Source organism: Petaurus breviceps, unplaced genomic scaffold (genome assembly GCF_028583685.1).
Source record: "Petaurus breviceps papuanus isolate PSGF00001 unplaced genomic scaffold, PetGlider_PUasm1.0 140, whole genome shotgun sequence".
Classification (NCBI taxonomy): domain Eukaryota; kingdom Metazoa; phylum Chordata; class Mammalia; order Diprotodontia; family Petauridae; genus Petaurus; species Petaurus breviceps.
The window spans coordinates 29,525,377-29,534,928 of NW_027185698.1; positions in this window are offsets into that span (position 1 = coordinate 29,525,377).

Below are 9,552 nucleotides of genomic sequence, written 5' to 3' on the forward strand. Positions count from 1 at the left end.
AACGTGCTTTCGAGGACAAAGGTATGAATTTTACATAAAACAGGCATACTTACACCTCTGGGGGATTTACAGTCTTCCTGCTTTTTCTTTTCACCTCTTTAGGCTTTGATCTTGAAGAAGTGATGCTCTGTTGCTGTTGAGATGAATAAATGCAGAAGCGGGTAAGAGGTTGAGGTTGGACTCTTGCTCTTCTCTCTCTCTCTCTCTCTCTCTCTCTCTCTCTCTCTCTCTCTCTCTCCCTTCCCTCCCACTCAATTTATCAAGGGTGGCCTTTTCCAAGAACACTTCTGTAACACCTCAATGTTCTTAACGTTTCTGTTTGTTTTTCCTCTCCTGACCTTTACACATTGGAAGATGAATGCAGTGTCTGATGTCTGGTAGGTTTCTAAAACTCATAGAACACTTTGAGAGGGCAATCCATTTAAATCAGACAAGCATTTAATAAGCACCTATTTTGTTCCAGATACCATGTCGGTGCTGGGACTAGTCCTGACCCTCACAAATCTGACATTCTACTGGGGACCACAACATGTAAATGAATAAGTGTGTGTATGTTATTCTGAGGAGGAGAGAGAGATCACTAACAAATAGGAGAATCAGAAAAGCAGTCCCCTAGGAATTGGCACCTTATCTGAATCTTAAAGGAATTCTAAAAGGTAAAGGTGAGGAGGAAGTACATTCAAGGCACATGGCTAGTGCAAAGGCATAGAGTCTGTACAACAGGGAATGTGGAACAGAGATAAAAGAATAGCATAGCGCAATGTGACTATTTTCTCCAGAGGCAGAACAGGCCTGTCTTCTTGGATTTCTGAGTGACACATTTAAAGAAGCCCTTCAAGTTTACAGCTAAATAGTAAAACATCATTTTCAAAAACCCAAGGAATTGCAAATCTAAGGGTTTACCAAAGCACTTTTAGAGGTCTATCACAAAGTTCACAAGGGTTTGGTATACCAGAGTTTATATCTAACAGGCTTAACATTGGTGAAATATCTTCTCTTCTAAAAGAACAATAAATTTGCTCCAGTCAGATGCTGTTTTTGCCTCTTATAGAAAATTGTGTGTCAGTATCCCAGTTTTCTCTCTCTTCTATTTCATCCAATATCCTCTTGCTTCTAGGACTTTTTTGCTCATCTTCCTCTGAGGCTGACATTTCTATGGTGCAAAATAAGGTTGCTTTGTGGTTGCACCCAGTATTATAGCAGCAGTTATTCCATGAAACTGAGGTAGGATAGGAAAGCTCTCAAACCTATTATTTTGGTATGTTACTGTCAACCATACTAATGCCTCACTTATCTGGAGGCAGCTCACGCTGTAACCTTACCTATTTGGCACATAGCTGAGTGTGCAGAATGAAGCCAAGAAAGCTTCTGAATAGTCAACACAAATGCCACCTAATTCATGCTTTCATTCATTAAAGTAGATGTAATTCATATATGGACAGCTGCTTAGGATCTCATTAAGAACCCAATTATACTTAGTTTAGAGGCAATTCTGACACATTTGGCTTATCTTCTTTCCCAGTTTACACTGTCAGAATGGATCCTCTACAGAGAGAGCAGTAATAGCTAAACCTGATACTGATTGTAGACACACACACAAAAACTACAAAAAGCAGACCCAAGAACTAAAAAAAATATGCCTAACAGTCTAGTTATTTATTATACAGTTCACCATTCTATAATAATGCTTTATGACATCACAGGATTACAACGCATGCAATAACTGATTGTCATAATGATATTTATAAAGCATCAATAGAAATATATGGATAGGGACCATACCAATGTCTTAATTAGTATAGGAAAGTCTTGGATGAGGAAATGCAGGTCAGCCTCTGTTCTTCAACTTAGAATTTCCAAGAGTTGCCTAGAACACTGAAAAATTAAAATTAAGTGACTTTCCCAGGATCATACAGCCAGTTTGTGTTAGAAATTGTACCTGAACCCATCTTCCTGATTCCAAGACTGAATTTCTGTTCATTATTCCATGCGGCCTCTCAAATCATCAATTAAGAGTTAAATTTTGTACAACATTCTCTTTTTAAGGAGAAAAGGATGCAATATACTTTAGAAAGGTTGCTATGCAAAAGCAAATTCTTTTGGATGCTTAAATGGACATATAGAAAATTTTAAAGAATAGCTTTTTTATTTGATGTTTATTCAGCATTTATCTATTGGTGATAAATGAACCATACTACCTAACCTGTTCTAGGCTTATATCACTGGCTACTATCTTAGAGGCATCCCTAGAAAATGACTCTGTCTTTCACTTGTTTTACTCTGTACTTTGCTTTCGGGAATCTTTGACTATAGCTGATGTCTAGATTTCCACAGATGTGGGCAAAAGGGTTCCCCAGACATGATATAAATATTTAAGCAACAGTTATTGGTTACAAAGCCATCTTTATTTCACCTCACAGAAAATACAGAAGATACAAAGTACAGAAGACCCATAAACAATGCAGAGAAAGACTCATAAAAGCCTTTAAGCAATCAGTACGATTCTTCCTCTCTTATGATCCCATTTTTTTTTCACTGCATCCCAAAGTCCTCCAGACTAAGTGATGCTCCATGATGTATAACACCCCTGGAAAGGGATTTAGGGTTGCTAGTCTGTCAAGACCTCAACATTCTGGTGAGTTTCTCTTTTTAACAACAGCATCCATCCCTTTGGGGGCTTGGATTCTCTCTGGAAGGAAAACATCTGTAGGACTTCTAGTTAAGCAACACCCTGGAAATCTGGTTAGTCCTTTTCCTACCACACTGGGACACTCTGAGGACTTAGAAATCCTCCAGAAGAGAAACATTTGCTAGACAGTTAACCCCCTTCTTACTGGACCTGTGCAGTTAGAATAGTATTAAAATAGCAGAGTACAAAGTCTAGATCTATTGTTTGTATATGTGTGTATCTTTCTCTCTGTGTCTTTATCTCTGTCTCTCTGTTTTTGGGTCTGTGTCTCTGTCTGTGTCTCTCTCTCTTTCTATCAACTTTCCATCCTTTGTGATTACTCTTCCTAGCACCAGGAGCTGCGTGCTTAATTCTCTTCTATCTCCAGCAAGGAAATTCTGATTTTCTGAAATTACAGGAAATTGTTTTTCTGGATAGAAGACTGGGTCCTTGTACTCTTGAACTTTGGATTACTTTTGATAGGCAACCTCTGAGGCTAGAGCTGCCCAGAAAGGGCTCTCTTTTCTTTAAAGGGTTGGATTCTAAGTTTCTAAAACTTTGGGTTACAAAGGAGCCCTCAAGGCTAGGGCTATCTTGAAATCGCTATTCTGTCTAGAAGACCAGATTCTGAGATCACCACCTGGGAAATTCCACCCCCTCTTTTCTCTCCACCTCATCCTCCCTATTCCACAACTAGGAGTCTGAAGTTCAGACACTCCCCAAATGAGATTAATCTTTTTTTGAGTGTTGAGATCTTCCATGCCTGGGTGGTTCTGGAAATTATACTTGTCCCAGACACTTCATTATACAATGTTCCTTTAGGTTTATAATACTCTGTTCTTTGTAATGGTGTATCCCATTATGTAAGTGTGTATAGAGTATAAAGATAGATGATAAGAGGACAGGGACAATTTCTTGAGGGATACAATGTGAAATCAGCAGGAAAAGGAGTAAGTTTTCAGTTGCTAACAAACTGAGTTATCTTTCTCTAGACTCTGAACTCTGCTCATCTCTGGCACTGGTTCTGAGTATCTACAGGTGCTCATTGTCTGGCAGGTGGCTATGATATTAAAAGTCAGGAAGGTCCCTTTATATGCTTGGAGAGGTGTAACTTATTTGTTCCTGGGGAGTTATAAGGACCAGTATCAGATGATTTACTAGCCCAATGAATTATATCATGGGAATTTTGAATTTGAGGTATTTGCAAGTTCCAGATGACTTGTAATATTTATAAGACTTGCAGAAAGTTTCATGTAACTATCAGGTGCTAAAAGCCAAGATGTCAGAGGCTAGAAAGTTGTCTATGGTTGGGTCAATGATGAATATCATGTCAAATGTCTATAGTAAAAGTCATGTCATTTTCTGGAAAAGATGATTATAAATATGTATGTATTTCTAAGCTACTTAATTTGTATATTTTATTATTTAAACATTCATAATTAGAATAATTTAGGATGAATAAGACAATTAGAAGACAATGATGTATCATTAAAAAAAAACCTCACTGCTGACACCAACAAATATAAAGCATGTGAAGATTAGCCCCATAACAAAATAATTTTAATCAATATAAAGCAATCACCAAAATAAGGAGGCCAAAAGAGCCTTGAAACTGCCTCAACTAGCCAGCATTTGACAAGTGGTACAATATGGCTGACAAGAGCAATGACAATTTATAACATATAATAATTTGCAAAATTTTAGGGAAGAAGATGGAGGGATAGAGTGGGTGAAAGATTATCAATAACATTGTCTCAGAGAATAGGGAGCTATGGTGGAGGGATAAATGAGCTTACAGAAAATCTGGAGTGGAACAAATTGAGTCAAATCATCCTAAGAACATTTAAGGAAGAAGTTGTAAAAAACATATTAAAAATGGAAAAGAAATTTGTCAAGAATTTTAGAACAAACTATTTTATTCATGATTAATAGCTGAGCCATTATATTGAAAGTAATGTTATGGTCTTGGATAAAGCAGAAATGGTATTAAAAATAGGAAGAGTATGGGTCAGAGATAGGGTAGCTAGATAGTATAGTGGTTAGCATTCCTGGAGTCAAAGACCCAACTTCAAATTTGGTCTCAGATACTTACTATAGTTATATGTATGTACATACATACAACTTATACAACATATAGTTGTATAACCCTGGGCAAATCCCTGAACCCTTAGTTTTCTCAGCTGTGAAATAAGATGGAGAAAGAAATGGGAAACTATTCCAGCATCTTTGTCAAGAAAACCCCAAATGGGGTCATGAAGAGTTGGACATCATTGAAAACAACTGAGCAATAACGACATCTAAATCTATCTACTTGTCTTCTTTACTTCGTGAATAATGAATGCAAGGATGTTGTGTAACAGATCAATGAAAATCTTTAACCGACTGCACTCTGCCTAGCCTCACTGTGATTTGGCCAATGTAATCTGTCTAAGTGCTAGAAAAGTCATAAGGGAGATTTTTAAAAGTCATGGAGTTAATTGAAAAACTTTTTAGAAGTAAAAAACATGGGTTATAAATATAAACTATTAAAATACTCCTGCTGTGTTTTTAACTCAATAAAACTACTTTTGGGGGGTGGTGTTTGAGGGTTAATTCCTTAACTTTCTTGTTTTTGACTCAATGAAAACTTTTTTGTGTCAACTTTATTAGTAATTAAAATGTTCCCATCCCTCCAAAAAAATAAAAAATAAATAAATAAAAATGCCGCACACCAAACTATTTCCCTTCCAAAAAAGCAAAAAAAAAAAAAAAAGCCTAAAATGTTCCCTCTGCTTGGGCAGGTTATATCGATTGAACTGCAATTCAGTCCACCTGATAACAGTTATTCAGATATTCTAATTTGGATCACAATACACCACTTCCCCTTTAGGAGTTCTATTAATTGCCTAAAGGAACAGTTTGAATTAGGTCATCTGGGAAAAGCACTTCCCTGCCCTAGGGTGGTTTGGAAATTGTGCCTCCAGTGTATTACTATACACAAGAATTCTTGAACTTATATGTGATTTTGAAGAATTGTGACTTATGTGTGATTGGCTGTATCACTTTCTATGTCTCAGAGAGTAGAATTTTCTGGCATTTAAATATGTTCACTTATTTTAAAAAACCCTTTGCTACACATTATGCTCCTTGTCTAGTTTTCCCACCTACTAAGACCAAGTAGTCTTGACTCTGAACCTCTTTTGCTCTATGTGCCTATCTATGTGAGTGCCAAACCACTTTATTTTTCTTCATTTTCCCAAATAGTCCCAGTCCTGCTAGACTTCTCTAAAGGCAGGAAGATGGCAGGCTGTATGAGTTCTTGGGAGTCTGTTTCAGTCCTATCACCCATCATTTTTTCATTTTCCAGATAACGGATCTTTCGGGTTAGGGGATGTTTTTACACCCCTCCCTCTGCCTTGTCCCCATAGCTCCCTTGGATGGGAAAAGGGGTTGAGAGAGAAAGGAATCCGTGCTTTCCCCATCTGATAATCTAAGGAAAAGAAAGCAGGAATAAAGTCCCACATGAGAAAGCTCTTTCTGGATCTCCCCTAATTCCAGTGCCTTTACTTGGTAGACTATTTTCAAGTTATCTGGCATATATATGCTTTGTACGTACAGAGTTGTTTGCATGTTGTTTTTCCCATTTGACTGTGAGTTCCTTAAGAGCAGCGATTGTCTTTTACCCAGAATGCTTGACTCTAGAAAGGGTTTAATAAATATTTATTGACTGACTGAGAAAGACAAAAATCTGTGGAGTCATTTCTCCTTGCTTTTGTAGAACACGGATGGTCAACTTAGTCCAACATGATAGCTATCCCTCTTAATTCCTTAACTTGCTTGTTTTTGACTCAATGAAAACATTTTTTGTGTGTCAACTTTATTATTAATTAAAAGGTTCCCATCACTAGTTATATTCAATATAATTGCCCAATTTGGGGCTCATTGAGCTGTTTCTTTGTCATCCCAACAAAATGCACATCCAGACCCATGGGAGGTATTTCTTTGTGATCAGGTTTATACCCTTAATTTCATCAAGTGTTCATCAAATTCAACAGTGCCTGATATGTGTATATGTCGTCTGTCAAACATAAACTCCTGGATGGTAAGGAATTTTCTGTGTTTGTCTTTGTGTGCCCCAGAGCCTAGGTGCATAGACTTCCCTAGGCACTTTTAAGTGCTAATTGATTGACCTTAGAGGGCCTCTAATTTAACCTGCATCTGACTCAGAGTCCCCTCTACAATCTATAGGACAGATGGACGTTCAATCTTTGCTGTAAGAAGTTTACTATCTCTGTTTAGAGTAGCATCAGTTGTGGGGAAGTCTTTCCTCCCTCAAGTCTAAATCTGCTTAGGCAACTTCTATTCCTATGTCTTAGCTCTGCTCTCTGGAGTATCCCTCAGATTTTCTCTTCTCTAGGTCAAACACTCCAGTTCCTTTATAAAGTATGGGCTAGAGAGCCACCAGCATCTTAGTTGTTTTCCTCTGGATTATAGGTAGCATGTCCCTGTGGTGGCTAGAGCAGCCTGGGCCAAAGTAGGAACACAGATTTTTGCTCCAATTAGGGAAACATCTAGGTAGGGAAGAGTATTGGCCCTGGAATCAGGAATATGTGAGTCCAAGTCACTCAGGCATCTAGTAGCTGTGTAGCCTTGGGCAAGTCATTTTGTGGAAGCAGTGAAGTTTCTTCTCATAAAAGTATTTCAAACTATGTACTATATTCTATTGTGTTATCTTGTATTCTTAAATGTGCAGATGTCTAAGTAGTGATTTCCCAGCTAAATTTTAAGGTTTTTTTTTTTTAAGAAAACGTGGTCTTTACTTTTGTAATCCCATGTTGTACCCAGCATAGTATTGGCTACAGAGGAATTACTTATTCAACAGATAATTTGTTGAACTGAGTTGAATAAAAGTGAAGAGTTGAAGGCATTTTCTAGACCAACCTTTTTAAAGTGTAAATAACAACACATTATTGGGGAGGGCAGTGTTCACTTTTGTGTAGACTTTATATGCAAGGATACAGGTTCTCTCCAGTGAATGATATAGCTTGCTATGGTCTCCTTAGTATGGTAAAAATAGTGAACAGTTTCTCAATGGTCTTTTCAACTCTGCATTTTATGATTTAGGAAAAATAAGGTATATTGTAACTATTAAACTAATATGTTTGTTGAATTGTTTTGAAGGAAATGTGAAACAGAAGAAAATTCATTTCAATGGGCTCCAGATGCAATGAGCTATTGAGGGGAGTCTTCCTGGGCATGTCATCGTTTAAAATTCGAGTTCCCACTAGAGGCAGCTCTCTATAGCCACACCCACAGAAAAACAGTTAATGCTGTCAAAACAATTGTTTGGCTTTTGAAGGCCAGACTTCTAAATGACAGACAAACAGCATCTCTGATGGTATTGTCCACCACTGTCAAATATTTTGGCATCTCACAGATTATAGCTTTAACATTATTGAAAGAGCTCCAAAAAGAAAAAAGAGAAGGAAGATTAAGAATTTAGGAGTAGTGGTGCATGAGGAAAGATGAAAAGGAATTAAGATTGGCCAAGAGTTGGCTAAAAATTGAAATAAAGGCTTTTGTAAAAAAAAGAGCATAATCATTGGAGAGTGAGTGGATTGTTTGAGAGAGTTCAAAGGGAGTCTCATGTGAAATAATCAGATGAAATTAAGCCATGGAAAATTTTGGTTGAAGTACAGAAAACATTTTCCAAGTGGGTTGTTAATTGGACTGTGAAATGATTCATGTCCCACAGGCAGTGTTGGAAGTCCCATCATCTGAGTTATTTAAAACTGAACTGGATGAAAATAAAAGTTTGGTTGAAGAAAAAAATTTCAAGTGCCAGGGATAGTTCCAAGTCTTGGCTTGACCCCTTGACAATGATTGCAAAGCCAAGGTCATGTCTCCTTTGTGTAATTTCCTGGTGGAATCTGATAAGAACAGTGGCTGATTTGGGTCATGTAACTAGAATAGTCCTTTCTTTCCCCTTTGAATTACCTATTTTCCTTGTCTTCTGAGTCAAATATTTGTGTGTGTGTGTAGGGGAGAGGGTTTATAAAGTGGAATGAGTCCTGGACTTGGAATCATAGAGGTATAGAGCCTCAGTTGGAGAGGACCTCAGAGGCCATCTCATCCCACCTGCATCTGAACAGGGATGCTCTCTACTACAATATCTTTTGGCCTCTTTCTGAAGACTTCCCTGAGGGGAGCCATTCCAGAGCAATCAGATTTGGGTTCGAGTTCTATTTCTCACCCCTTTTGGCCCTGGGTAAATCACTTATCCTTTCAGGACTCAGTGTCCTCAACAAAATGAGAGGATCGCAAGATAATTCCTAAAGTCTCTGAGTTGGATAATCTGAGTCTGCATGCTTGTCGTATTTTAGCCATATATCTGCCAGGAGCAGAATTTCTTGATCACCTATTCTGTTCAAGACACTTATGGGATATAACCATAAATAAAAATGGTCCCAGACTTTGGTGAATTTATTGTTATTTTTTCAGTAATTTAGGGATCTGTGATTTTACTGGTGTGGCTACAGCTCTTGGAACCTGTCAGTGACATAGTAAAGAGTTTTGAGAATTTCTATGGTCCAGACATTCACTACTATGCAGGTAAAATGGTTATAAGTTTTTCTGAACTTAGAGAGATTTGGCCTTTATCGTCAGGCCTAGACTTGAATTTTTCCAGTTTGGAAGGACCTGATAGAGCTTGTCTTATCCTCTTTGAATCTTTGGGAATCCCATGTCTGCTCCCCACCACTGTGAGACATCAGAGTAAAACATGAATATGAAAAAAAAACCCCAAAACAACCTTTTTTTCTTTTTCCTCCTCCTCTTCCTTCTTCTTCTTCCTCCTCCTCTTCTTCTTCTTCTTCTTCTTCTTCTTCTTCTTCTTCTTCTTCTTC